At 52.2% G+C, this 14423-nt stretch overlaps 1 pseudogene; it reads left to right on the top strand.

Moving 5' to 3' along the window:
• LOC147119342 (uncharacterized) overlaps positions 1-14423 on the top strand; it is a 54537-nt pseudogene that overhangs the window by 30762 nt on the left and 9352 nt on the right.

The following is a 14423-nucleotide window of genomic DNA, read 5'->3' as shown; positions in this document are numbered from 1 at the left end:
CTCCCCGGTGTGACTGCATCGATGAGTTTCCAGGTGGGATGGGGAATTGAATCCCTTCCCACAGCCCCCACATTTCCATGGTTTCTCTATGGTGCGGGTGTCCTTGTGTCTCTGCAGGTTGGACAATCGGTTGAAGCCTCGTCCACACACAGAACACTTGTACGGTTTCTCCCCGCTGTGAATGGTGCGATGATTTTTCAGGCTGTGTTAAAGCTCTTCCCACAATCAGTGCACTGGAACACTCTCACTCAGTGTGTGTGTCTCGGTGCTTTTCCAGTCACACTGATGTTTGAAATCTTTTCCCACAGACAGACTAGAGAAAAAGGCCAATGATATTCAGGTCCTGATGAATCAAGTGACTGTCAGATCATGTTGTGATGGGGCAAGTTTTTGACTTGGATAGAAAACTGGTTGGCAGACAGAAAGCAAAGAGTTGGAATAAACGGGTCTTTTTCCGAGTGGCAGGCAGTGACTAGTGGGGTCCCGCAGGGATCGGTCCTTGGACCCCAGCTATTCACAATATATATTAATGATCTAGACAAGGGAACTAGATGTAATATCTCCAAGTTTGCAGATGACACAAAGTTGGGTGGGCATGTGTGCTGTGAGGAGGATGCCGAGAAACTCCAGTATGATTTGGACAGGTTGGGTGATTGGGCAGAAGCATGGCAGATGCAATATAGCGTGGATAAATGTGAGGTTATCCACTTTGGTGTCAAAAACAGGAAGGCAAATTATTATCTGAATGGCAATAGATTGGGAGAAGGGGAAGTGCAACGAGACCTGGGTGTCCTTGTGCACCAGTCGCTGAAGGTAAGCATGCAGGTGCAGCAGGCGGTTAAGAAGGCAAATGGTATGTTGGCCTTCGTAGTGAGAGGATTCGAGTACAGGAACAAGGATGTCTTGCTGCAGTTGTACAGGGCCTTGGTGAGACCACATCTTGAGTATTGTGTGCAGTTTTGGTCGCCTTATCTGAGGAAAGATGTCCTTGCCATGGAGGGAGTGCAGCGAAGATTCACCAGGCTGATACCTGGGATGGCAGGAATGACGTAAGAGGAGAGATTGGGTCGATTGGGCTTATACTCACTGGACTTTAGAAGAATGAGAGGGGATCTCATTGAAACTTATAAAATTCTAATAGGACTAGACAGACTAGATGCAGGAAGGATGTTCCCGATGGTCGGGGAGTTCAGAACCAGGGGTCACAGTTTAAGGATAAGGGATAAGCCATTTAGGACAGAGATGAGGAGGAATTTCTTCACCCAGAGAGGGGTGGACCTGTGGAATTCTCTACCACAGAAGGCAGTGGAGGCCAATTCATCAAATATATTCAAGAAGGAGTTAGATATATTTCTTAAGGCTAAAGGGATCAAGGGATATGGGGAGAAGGCAGGGACCGGGTACTGAATTTGGATGATCAGCCATGATCTCATTGAATGGCAGAGCAGGCTCGAGGGGCCGAATGGCCTACTCCTGCTCCTATCTTCTATGTTTCTATGTTTGGTTTGAGTTTCCCGTCTTTAAATCCTCCCCTTCTAACAACCTGTAAAAGGAGTTTACAAAAGTCATCACTGTAAGTACAGGATAGAAATTCAGAACAGACAATTCTAGTTTCTATGGAACATTCTTTCCTCTCTTGTTCCCCCAAAGCTGTAAATCCCGGTCCTACACACTCTTCCTCCTCCCTATGCTGAAATCCAAACCCATTGCGCCACCTCCAACATTTCTTTCCTCCACTCCCAGTTTTCCCCCTCCCTCTGCTCTGGTTGAGTTCAGTTCTACACCCGCCGTGTGCAGAGTGAGAATAAAATCAATGAGTCAATGATTGTGTCTCCGGGTCACTGGGACTCTGAAGCCCCACCCACTCTCTGTTCCTGTACAAAGATGGCCGTGCATGCGCCGTGCTGCAGGTAGAACCGGTCTGTCCTTCCTCCACCAAGATGGCGGTGCGTAACCCGGGCCTGCCACCGAGAAAAAGCCTCACCGCTGCCGTCCAGCGGAACACAGACCGGGCCGCTGGATCTCATTCTGGCCTGAGGCCGTTCTCCAACTTTATAAACCCAGCGGCGCGGCCTACCCGCAGTTTATTAATCTCCCGACCCCGCTCCCACCGACCTGCAGCTCCGCCTGGCGACCGCGCGAGCCTTTCTTTGTAAAGTCGGCGAAGGACACGTGACCCGGGCCCACGGCCTGATTGACGGGAGCTTCCGACCAATAGGGAGCGAGCGGGGCGGGGCTGAAAGAGCGAGCCGGCAGCGGGTCCTCCAACCAATCAGGGAGTCCGAGGGGCGGGACTAGCGCCGGCTGATTGTCTGATCCGCAGGGCAGCGAGTTTCTCCAGTCCCTTGTTCAGGGCCCGGGGCCAGGGGAGGCTGTGGGCCTTTATTCCCCTTATTGCACACAAGGCTCTTTGGGCTAGATTTTCAGTTGCTTGCGCCAGCAGTTAGCGCCTTAAGAGAAGTGATTTCCGGGCGCTATGCGTGTAGCGCCCGGGCGCAGCGCAGTTTGCGCCCCGCCCCAAATTAAGTTGCCCGTTAGCGCCGGCGCAAAGTTTAGCGCCCGCCCGGATGCGCGCGCAGAAAATGACGTCACATCCTCGTGCAACGCCCTTTGGCCGCCCCGATTGCAAACTTCAGTCGGACCGCCCCATTGTGCGGCGGGCGGCCGGAGCGTTTGGAAAAAGGAACGCAACACAACCAGCGCGGGCCCCGGGGGGCGCTAATTAAAGGGAACGTCCTCTCCAGTATAAAGGCCATCCATTATTTCAGAAAACAGTCTTGTGCCACGCATTTCTGGAGACACAACAAGGAGGATAGCTAACTGGTTTCAAGCAGCAAGAGCCAGGTATTTTTGGACTCAGGCAACAGCGCTGCAAGTGGCCATTTGGAAATTAGAGTGTTTGCCAGGATTTGATGGGGGTTGCATGGGGTGCCAACGCGGAGCTGCAGCTCCATGTCCGTAGGGCTCGCAGACGTATTGTGAGAGGGGCAGCCCTGGCTAGAGGCAGAGGGGGCTACAGGCGTCGGCCACGTAGGCCTTACCCAGTCAGGCTATACCGCCAGCAGCGCTCCTACCTAAACATGAGTGCCGCGCGATGTGTTAAAAGGCTCCGATTCCGGAAGGGGATGATTGCAGAGATCTGCCACCTGCTTCGCCGAGATCTGCGGCCAAAGCTCAGGTGCAGGACGTCTCTGTCGGTGGAAGTGAAGGTGACAGTGGCATTGAACTTCTATGCCACCGGCTCCTTCCAATACGCTGCTGGGGACATAGCAAACATCTCCCAGTACGGCGCGCATCGCTGCATCCGCCAGGTGACCGAAGCACTGTTCAGAAGGAGAAGCCAATTCATTTCCTTCCCCATGGCCCTGGAGAGCCAGCATCAGCGCGCATTGGGATTTTCCAGACTCGGGGAATTCCCCTTGGTGCAGGGCGCCATTGACTGTACGCATGTGGCTTTGCGGGCCCCTCTGGAGCATGGCGAGCAGTATCGCAACAGGAAGGGCTACCATTCTCTGAATGTGCAGCTGGTCTGTGACCACAAGCAGCGCATCATGGCAGTCAATGCCAGCTTCCCAGGCAGCAGCCACGATGCCTTTATCCTGCGGCAGAGTACTGTGCATGACATGTTCCAGGCACAGCCTCCCCCAAGAGGATGGCTACTCGGGGACAAAGGCTATCCTTTGTGCACCTGGCTCATGACCCCGCTCCGCGCGCCCAGGACAGCTGCTGAAGAGGCCTACAACGAGAGCCATCAAACCACCCGCAACATCATCGAGCTAACTATTGGGGTCCTCAAGCAGCGGTTCCGCTGCCTTGATCGCTCCGGAGGAGCTCTCCAGTATTCGCCGGACCGGTTCTCCCAATTTGTGGTGGTTTGCTGCATGCTACACAACCTGGCTATCCGCAGGACTCAGGCACTGCCACCTGACGTTGGACCAGCACCTCAGGAGGAGGAGCAGGAGGAGCATGAGGAGGAGGAGGAGGAGGAGGAGGAGGAGCAGGAGTACGTTCCCAGGAGGGAGCGACCAGGGCCAAGGGCCGCACGACGCCACCTTATTACACGGTACTTCTAAGCCCCCTGTCAGGGAATGGCCAGGGGCCATGAGGGAAGATGAATGCAGCCGCTCCGCAAGCCCTCAGCCGGCGAAGCCAACAAACACGAAGAAGAACAACCATGGAGACTGCATGAATAAAGATAATTTTTTATTAAACAAAAATGAAAAGCCCTTCCCACATGAATCCCAAAAAACAATAAACGGGCCCCACAAAAAGCCCAACAAACGACTCACTCCCACAAACTGGGGAGGAGCCACTCCACCTTTATTGAAACCGGGCCTCAACGTCGGCCTAACGCAAAAAAAAAGCCCTCCAAAAGCACAACCATGGGCAAAATAAAGATGGCCACCGCCATATTAAAGGAAAGCTGGCCACACCCTCTACTGAGTGGCCCACGAGGGCGAGACCTTGGCCAGCATTTTGCCTCCCCTGCCCTGCCTGCTGCTCCTTCGCAAGCTCTGCCCAGTGGCTGCTGCGAGGCTGGGGGAAGGCGCCTGAGGCTCAGAAGCCCTTCCGCCAGATGCCGCTGGGGGGCGGCCTACACGGCGTTTGGGCCTCGAGGGGCCGTCTCCTGAGTGGCGCGCCTGAGCCTGGCCACCATCAGCTGCAGCCGCTTGCCCTTGACGCCCCAGAGGGGGAATGGCGGCGACGGATGGTGCAATGTGGGCCAGCTGGCGTCTGGGATGCGCTGGCTGGTGCTGTGGCGCGGTGGCACTCGGCCGGGCCCGCACTGCAGGATCCGCAGCAATCAGCCGACGGCCGGCTTGCTGGGATGGTCCAGCGCGGCGCCTGCCCTGGCGATGCCTGCCTGAGACAGCGCGTGTGGCAGCAGTGAGTGGCCCTGTGGTCCTGGTGTGCGCGCGCATCACATCCGCCAGGGTCTTGACGGCATCAGTTAGCATGCGGCCAGTCGCGGCAGTTGCTGCCCCGAACTCGCGCACACTGGTCGCCAGCGACTCGATGGCCTCAGGCATGCGCCCCACCACGCTCATGAGCTCCGTGTGGCGCCGGTCCGAGTCGTCGGCCATCTGATCGAGCTTCCGCACCTCCTCCGAAGTGAAGGTGTCCGGACTGGAGTCGCGACTCTCCCGCTGGGGAGGAGGGGGCCGAACTAGGGGACCCTTGCCGCGTTGGTGACGGCGAGTGTGCCGAGCAGCAGCACTCCCCTCTGATCCTTCCCCCCTTTGGGGGGAAGGCCGCGGGCCACGCGCACGGCTGCTGGGTGGCTGGACGCCACTGGTCCCAGAAGCTGCATTGCCCTGCGACAGTTCCTCCAGGCACTCGTCCAGTGAGGAGGTGTCGAGCATTTCCTCCTCTCCTGCGGGACGTGACTGTTCCCCCGAAGGTCCGGCTTGCTCCTCCTCCTCCTCCTGGTTGGAGGTGCTGTCACTGGCAGCCTCAGGGTCCTGGTCGTCACCAGCTGAAAGCAGGAATGCACAAGAGTAGCTTCAGAGTGAGGAGACGGCGTCAGCGAGGGAGTTAGGACTGGTGGGATTCAGCGCATTGGTGGGACAGTGGCAAAGGAGGTAGCTCGGATGGGCCAGTGCGACGCGAGAGGGCCAAAAGGCGAGGTCCTTACCATTGCCGGGCAGTGGAGGGTCGGATACACCGCACGCTGTGGGGACAATCACACGTGCTCCCATGAGCACACACACGCGCTCCTCCAGCCGAGTGAGCTTCTGCAGCTTGGCGCGGCCACCCCTGGCACGGGCCTGGCGATTAAACGCTACTTTAGCCTGCAAGAGAAAGGACGGGCTGTAAGTGCGCAGTGAAGCCCTGATGTAGTGTGCACTGCCTCCCATGGTGGAATAGCTTGGACAGAGTGAAGCCCTGATGTAGTGAGCACTGCCTCCCATGGTGGAATAGCTTGGACAGAGTGAAGCCCTGATGTAGTGTGCACTGCCTCCCATGGTGGAATAGCTTGGCCAAAGTGTAGAGTGCCGAATGGCCATTTGATGCTCATGACTGTCCCAATGCTGCTGGCTGAGGGCTGGCCAAAAGGACTTTCAGGTCCCTTTGCCCATCATGTCAGGTGTACATGCAAGAATGAGGAGGAGACTGGAAAGGCTACTCACCCTCACAATCCTGGTCAGATCGTTGTACTTCTTACGGCATTGTGTGTGGGTCCTGGGGGCCTCGCCGGTGAACGTCACCCTCTGGGCGATCTGCTTCCAGGCTTTGGTGTAGTCGTGGTGGGTTGGATTCCTCCCACTGTCTGGAAACAAGATCTTGCGCCTCACCTCCAGAGCTGTGAGCATGATGTCCAGATCACCCTCTGAGAAGCGCAGGGCACGCTGACGGGCCTTCTCTGGCGTTGCCATGACTCCCTGGGGCTGAGCAGTAGTGTTGAGGCCTCTTTGCAAGGCTGCAGTGTGCAGGGCGTGGCAGCAGACCAATTCGTCCCTTCCCCCTTTAAGAGCTGGTCGGCACCACGGGGTCTGCTGTCAGTGCAAAAATGACCGCACCCGTGCTGCGCCCCGCCTGGGCGCTATCCCTCTGGACCGCCGGCTTAGCGCCTAAAGAGAGTAGTGGAACGCCTCTTTTAGCGCTCCACCAACCTCTTAGGGCGAAGCCACTGAATTCCCGGCAACGGGGCGGTACTTTGGGGCGGGCGCTAACTTCGGGCGGGCGCTAAAGCTAGCGCCCCAAAACTGCCTAAACTGAAAATCTAGCCCTTTGTCTCACAACACACTGGCTCAGCTTTTAATAGAGACTTTTTAAATTCATCAATAAAAGCAAATAAACCTGGATGCTTCTGAAGAATAAACTTTGTAATATTTAGGAGTAAAAGTACAAGTTTTTTCCCTCTGGGGAATTTATTAGTTTCAGGAAACAACAACAACCACTTGTATTTATAAAGCACCTTTAAAGTAGTAAAACGTCCCAAGGATCTTCACAGGATCATTATAAAACAAAATTTGACACCGAGCCACATAAGGAGATATTTGGGCAGATGACCAAAAGCTTGGTCAAAGAGGTCGGTTTTAAGGAGCATCTTAAAGAAGGAGAGAGAGGTAGAGAGATGGAGAGGTTTAGGGAAGGAATTCCAGAGCTTAGGGCCCAGGCAGCTGAAGGCACGGCCACCAATGGTGGAGCGATTAAGATCGGGGCTGCTCAAGAGGCCAGAATTAGAGGAGCGCAGATATCTCGGGGGGTTGTAGGGGCTGGAAGAGATTACACAGATAGGGAGGGGCGAGGCCAGAGGGATTTGAAAACAAGGATGAGAATTTTAAGGATGAGACACTTGAGGAAAAGCAGGGAGTGGGGGAGGGTCAAGCCCCTATGGGACAGGGTCGCTAATTCTGTTCTGCAACAGATACTGGGACAGACTGTATCTCCCCCTCTCCACCACACAGGGATTTGTGGTAGTTAAAGGGACAGCGATTCTTCTTGTTCTGTGAGATTGTAATTAAAGGGACACTACTCTGAGATGGCTGCGAACTTTTAGTGCCGCCAGCCTTTCTAAAACATCTTCCTTTCTTTGAGGATCTGTGTGAACTCGCTGGTGACTCAGCAGGTTGGATGAACTCTGAAATCTCTTTGCACAGTCAGAACATTTAAAGGGTCTCTCATCAGTTCTGGGGCAGGAGGGATCTGGTTAACAGTGATCACAATATCATTGGGTTTAAAGTAGTTATGGAAAGGGACAAAGAAAAATCAACGGTGAAAATACCCAGCTGAAAGAGCCAATTTCAGTGATTTGCGAAGGGATTGAGCTCAGGTGGACTGGAAACAAAGATTGTCCAGGAAAACAGTGACTGACCAATGGCAGGCCTTCAAGGCTGAGATAGTTCGGGTACAAACCAAGCATATTCTCATAAGGAGGAAAGATGGAGCGTCCAAAGCTCGAGCTCCCGATGGCAAAGGATGTAGAGGTAGAATAAAACAGAAAAAGGAGGTTTATGACAAATGTCAGGTACAGAATACAGTCAAAAACCAGGCAGAATACAGAGCGTGCGGGGGAAATTGTAACAATATAAGGGCAAAGAGACAATATGAAAAAAGATTAGAGGGTAACATAAAAGAGAACCCAAAAATCTTCTATAAACATATGAAAAGTAAAAGGATAGTTAAAGGAATGGTGGGGCCGATTAGGGACCAAATAGGAGCTCATCATACGGAGGCAGAGGGCGTGGCTGAGGTACTGAATGAGTACTTAGCATCTGTCTCCACAAAAGAAGAGGATGAAGTTAATGTTGCAGTAGAGGAGGGGGGAGTAGAGAAATTGGATAAAAATAGATAGAAAGGAGGTGCTCAATAGGTTGTCATCACTCAAAGTTAACAAGTCACCCGGTCCAGATGGGTTGTTGAGGGAAGCTAGGGTGGAGATAGCAGAAGCTCCGACCACAATCTTTCAATCTCCATCAGATACATGGGAGTGGTGCCAGAAGACTGGAGGATTACAAATGTTACACCCCTGTTTAAAAAAGGGGAGAGGGGTGAACCTGGTAACTACAGGTCAATCAGTCTAATGTCAGTGGTGGGTGAACGACTAGAGACCATTGTCAAGGACAAAATTAATTCTCACTTGGAGAAGCATGGGTTAATAAGGGGCAGCCAGTATGGATTTGTTAAAGGTAAATCGTGTCTGACTAAACTGATTGAGTTCTCTGATGAAGTAACAGAGGGTTGATGAAGGTAGTGCAGCAGATGTTGTATATATGGACTTTCAAAAGGCATTTGATAAAGTACCACATAAGAGACTTACTCGGAAAATAGAAGCACAGGGAATTAAAGGGCTGATGGTAATTTGGGTATATAATTGGCTAAGGGAGAGGAGGCAGTGAGCAGTGCTGAGCGATGTTTTTCTGACTGGAGGGAAGTATGCAGTGGGTTCCCCCAGGGGTTGGGATTAGGACCATTGCTTTTCTTGTTATATATAACTGACCTGGACTTGGGTATAGGTGTACAATTTCAAAGTTTACGGATGATACAGAACTTGGCAACATAGTAAATAGTGAGCATAGTAGTAGCAGACTTCAGGAGGACAGAGACAGACTGTGAAATGAGCAGACACAAGGCAGATGAAATTAAATGAGGATAAGTGTGAAGTGATGCAGTTTGGGAGAAACAACAGGGAGAGGCCGTATAATCTAAATGGGACTATTTTGAGGGGGTGCAAGAGCAGAGGGACCTGGGGGTCCATATTCACAAATCTTTGAAAGTGCCACGGCAAGTTGGTGAGGCGGTTCAGAAAGCGTGTGGGATACTTGGCTTTGTAAACAGGGCCATTGAATACAAAAACAAGGAAGTTACACTAAACCTTTACAAATCACTAGGAACATAGGAACAGGAGGAGGCCATTCAGCCCCTCGAGCCTGTTCCGCCATTCAATGAGATCATGGCTGATCTGTGATCTAACTCCATACACCTGCCTTTGGCCCATATGCCTTAATACCTTTGGGTAACAAAAACCTATCAATCTCAGATTTAAAATTAACAATTGATCTCGCATCAATTGCCATTTGCGGAAGAGAGTTCCAAACTTCTACCACCCTTTGTGTGTAGAAGTGTTTCCTAATTTCACTCCTGAAAGGTCTGGCTCTAATTTTTAGACTATGTCCCCTAGTCCTAGAATCCCCAACCAGCGGAAATAGTTTCTCTCTATCTACCCTATCTGTTCCCCTTAATATCCTGAAAACTTCGATCAGATCACACCTTAACCTTCTAAATTCCAGGGAATACAACCCTAATTTGTGTAATCTCTCCCCGTAACTTAACCCTTGAAGTCCGGGTATCATTCTGGTAAACCTACGCTGCACTCCCTCCAAGGCCAATATATCCTTCCTAAGGTGTGGTGCCCAGAACTGCTCACAGTACTCCAGGTGTGGTCTAACCAGGGTTTTGTACAGCTGCAGGCTTTTGGCCTCAGCTGGAGTCTTGTGTACAGTTCTGGGCACAACACTTTAGGAAGGATGTCAAGGCCTTGGAGAGGGTGCAGAGGAGGTTGACCAGGATGGTACCATGGATGAGGGACTTCAGTTATGTGGAGAGATTGGAGAAGTGGGGATTGTTCCCCTTAGAGCAGAGAAGGTTAAGAGGAGACCTAATAGAGGTGTTCAAAATGATGAGGGGTTTTGATCGAGCAAGTAGGGAGAAACTGTTCACTCTGGCAAGTGGGTCGGTAACCAAAGGTCACAGATTTAAAATAGTTGCTAAAAGAACTAGAGGGGAATGAGGAGAATTGTTTTCACACAGAGGGTTGTTAAGATCTGGAATGCCCCAACTGAAAGGATGCTGGAATCAGGTTCCACAGGAACTTTCAAACGGTAATTGGACAAGTACTTGAAGAGGACTAGTTTGCAGAGTTCTGGGGATAAAGCTGGGGTTTGGGACTAAATTGGACAGCTCTTTCAAAGAGCTGGCACAGACACGGTGGGCCAAATCACCTCCTTCTGTGCTGTTAGATTCAATGATCAGTGTGAAGACGCTGGTGTCCCTTAAGGCTCTTCGAGCTTTTAAAGCTCTTCCCACAGTCAGAACACTGAAAGGGTCTCTCGTCAGTGTGAACAAGCTGGTGTGACAGGAGGGTGGATGAATGAGTGAATCCCTTCCCACACACGGAGCAGGTGAACGGCCTCTCGCCAGTGTGGAGGAGCTGGTGTCTCTTCAGATCCCCGGAGCGTTTAAAGCTCTTTCCACAGTCAGAACATTTAAAGGGGTTCTCTCCAGTATGAACTCGCTGATGTACCAGCAGGTTGGAGGGCCGAGCGAATCCCTTCCCACACACAGAGCAGGTGAACGGTCTGTCTCCAGTGTGTAGGTGTTGATGTCGCTTCAGCTCCCCGGAGCTTTTAAAGCTCTTCCCACAATCAGAACATTTAAAGGGTCTCTCGTCAGTGTGAACAAGCTGATGTGCCAGCAGGGTGGAGGGCCGAGCAAATCCCTTCCCACACACGGAGCAGGTGAATGGCCTCTCCCCAGTGTGGAGGTGTTGGTGTCGCTTGAGCTCCCGGGGGATTTTAAAACTCTTCCCACACTCAGAACATTTAAAGGGTCTTTCGTTTGTGTGAACTCGCTGGTGTAACTTCAGATCCCCAGGGCTTTTAAAGCTCTTCCCACAGTCAGAACATTTAAAGGGTCTCTCGTCAGTGTGAACTCGCTGGTGTCCCTTCAGCTCCCCGGGGCTTTTAAAGCTCTTCCCACAGTCAGAACACTGAAATGGTCTCTCATCAGTGTGAACAAGCTGGTGTCTCAGCAGGGTTGATGACTGCAAGAATCCCTTCCCACACACGGAGCAGGTGAACAGCCTTTCCACAGTGTGAACAAGCTGGTGTCCCTTCAGCTCCCCGGGGCTTTTAAAGCTCTTCCCACAGTCAGAACACTGAAATGGTCTCTCATCAGTATGAAATCGCTGGTGTGTTTGCAGGTGGGATGAACAACCAAATCCCTTTCCACACATGGAGCAGGTGAACGGACTGTCCCTGGTGCAACTGCGCCATTGAACTTCTAATGCAGACGGGGAACTGAAGCCCTTCCCGCCGTCCCCACCTTTACCCGGTTTCTCCCCGGTGTGACGGTGCACGTGTCTCACCAGGTCAGGTGATCGGCTGAATCCGCGTCCACACACCGAACACGTGTGCGGTTTGTCATCGCTGCGATCGCTGCTTTCTCCTTCCATGTGCAAAGGCCGATGATATTCAGGTCCTGATGAATCGAGCGACTCTGTCAGATCTTGACGTGATGTTTGGTCTGAGCTTCCCGCCTGTAACTGCTCCACCTCTATAACCCTGTAAAATGAGATCAGAAAAGGATCAGAGACAAACTGTTGTTTAATTTTCCTCTTTCCGAACCTAGGGGCAGTGAAGCTGATTTTCAGGCCCCAGCTGCTGCACAGGTTGGTTGAAAGGATCAGCAGTAATGGCGGCTGCAATACCCACGAGCCCCGGTGCTGCAGAAAGCGCTCTGTTGACGCTGAGTCCCGCGCATGCGCCTCATGGCCCCCGTGCTCTCCCTCCTGCTCCACAGTCGCCCGTCCCGATCAGTCCACAACGCGCATGCTCAGCGCACAAAACCCCGCGGTTGGAACACCGGGCGTGCATGTGGAGCTGCAACATCTGGTACTTGTGCGCGGCTCAGGTGGGGGCGAGTCGGTGTTTTGCCTCAGCCGCCAGGGAGGTGCGCATACGCAGGACGACCCAACATTCTTCCTGTCAGCAATCACTCCCTCGTTTCTTTAATAAAAACAGAAAATGCTGGAAATACTCAGCAGGTCAGGCAGCATCTGTGGAGAGAGAAACAGAGTTAACGTTTCAGGTCAATGACCTTTCGTCAGAGCTGCTTGTTCTTTAGTGTCAGCCAGTGGCTCAGTTGGTCGCACTCTCGCCTCTGAGTCAGAAAGTTGTGGGTTCAAGTCCCACTCCAGAGACTTAAGCACAAAAATCTAGGCTGACACTCCAGTGCAGTGCTGAGGGAGTGCAGCGCTGTCGGAGGTGCCGTCTTTCAGATGAGACATTAAACTGAGGCCCTGTCTGCTCTCTCAAGTGGATGTAGAAGATCCCATGGCACTATTTCAAGAAAGATCGGCTTGCATTTATATAGTGCTTTCATTACCACCAGATGTCTTGAAGTACTTTACAGCCAATGAAGTACTTTTGGAGTGTAGTCACTGTTGTAATGTGGGAAAGAGCAGGGCAGTTATCCCCGGTGTCGTGGTCAATGTTTATCCCTCAATCAATGTAACAAAATGATAGATTATCTGGTCATTATCACATTGCTGTTCGTGGGAGCTTGCTGTGCGCTAGTTGGCTGCTGCGTTTCCTACATTACAACAGTGACTACACTTCAAAAGCTGTAAAGTGCTTTGGGTCGTCCGGTGGTGGTGAAAGGCGCTATAGAAATGCAAGTCTTTCTTCCTTCACTGGTCTCACCGGCGACCTCTTCTGGCTGACTGACAGCCAAGAGTCTGCGCATGCGCACACGGGACAGCGATTTGGGCCGAGTCCGGCACAGCGACCCCTCCCGGTCACTAAGGGTATTTACCGCGCATGCCCAGAGGACACCAACCCCCTCCCCCACTCGGAGCTGCGCCTGCGCACTCGGATCCTATCGGACGGAGTCGGCGCGGGACATTCCGGGTAAAGGCCTTGGTGTTGGTTCCACAATCGCGATCGGTGACGCAAAGTGAGTTTTCTCCGCTCCGATTGGGCGGAGAATCGCGCGGGGTTGGGGGGGAGGGGTGGATCAGGAGAGAATAAAGAGAAATAGAAAAACCTGAGTGTCCACGAGGCCCTGGACCGAGCGGGGTCAGTTGGACAATGTTTCGTGATCTCCTCGGGGACACGTGACCCGGGCCCGCAGCCTGATTGATGGAAGCTTCCGACCAATAGGGAGCGAGCGGGGCGGGACTGGAGGAGCGAGCCGGCGGCGGGTCCTCCAACCAATCGGGGAGCCCGAGGGGCGGGACTAGCGCCGGCTGATTGTCTGATCCGCAGGGCAGCGAGTTTCTCCAGTCCCTTGTTCAGGGCCCGGGGCCAGGGGAGGCTGTGGGCCTTTATTCCCCTTATTGGACACAAGGCTCTTTGTCTCACAACACACTGGCTGAGGTTTTAATAGAGACTTTTTAATTTCATCAATAAAAGCAGATAAACCCCGTACTTCTGTGGCACAAACTTTCTAATATTTTATAGAATCATAGAATGGTTACAGCACAGAAGGAGGCCATTCGTGGTAAATCGTGCTTGACTAATCTACTGGAATTTTCTGAGGATGTAACTGGTAAAATAGATAAGGGAGAACCAGTGGATGTGGTGTATTTGGACTTTCAGAAGGATTTCGAGAAGGTCCCGCATAAGAGATTAGCATGTAAAGTTAAGGCACATGGGATTGGGGACAAGGTATTGACTTGGATAAAGAACTGGTTGGCAGACAGGAAGCAAACAGTTGGAATAAACGGCTCTTTTTCCGAGTGGCAGGCAGTGACTAGTGGGGTACTGCAGGGATCGGTCCTTGGACCCCAGCTATTCACAATATATATAAATGATCTAGACGAGGGAACTAGATGTAATATCTCCAAGTTTGCAGATGACAGAAAGCTGGGTGGGCGTGTGTGCTGTGAGGAGGATGCCGAGAAACTCCAGTATGTTTTGGACAGGTTGGGTGATTGGGTACAAGCATGGCAGATGCAATATAATGTTGCTAAATGCGAGGTTATCCACTTCAGTGGCAAAAACAGGAAGGCAGATTATTATCTGAACGGCAATAGATTGGGAGAAGGGGAAGTGCAACGAGACCTGGGTGTCCTTGTGCACCAGTCGCTGAAAGTAAGCATGCAGGTGCAGTAGGCGGTTAAGAAGGTAAATGGTATGTTGGCCTTCGTAGCGAGAGGGTTTGAGTACAGGAACAAGGATGTCTTGCTGCAGTTGTAC

This window comes from Somniosus microcephalus, chromosome 4, assembly GCF_052327205.1.
Source record: "Somniosus microcephalus isolate GS21.2 chromosome 4, FLI_Smic_1.0, whole genome shotgun sequence".
In the NCBI taxonomy this organism is placed as follows: Eukaryota; Metazoa; Chordata; class Chondrichthyes; order Squaliformes; family Somniosidae; genus Somniosus; species Somniosus microcephalus.
Note: the sequence above shows the minus strand (reverse complement) of the source record. Positions and strands in the feature narration are given on the sequence as shown.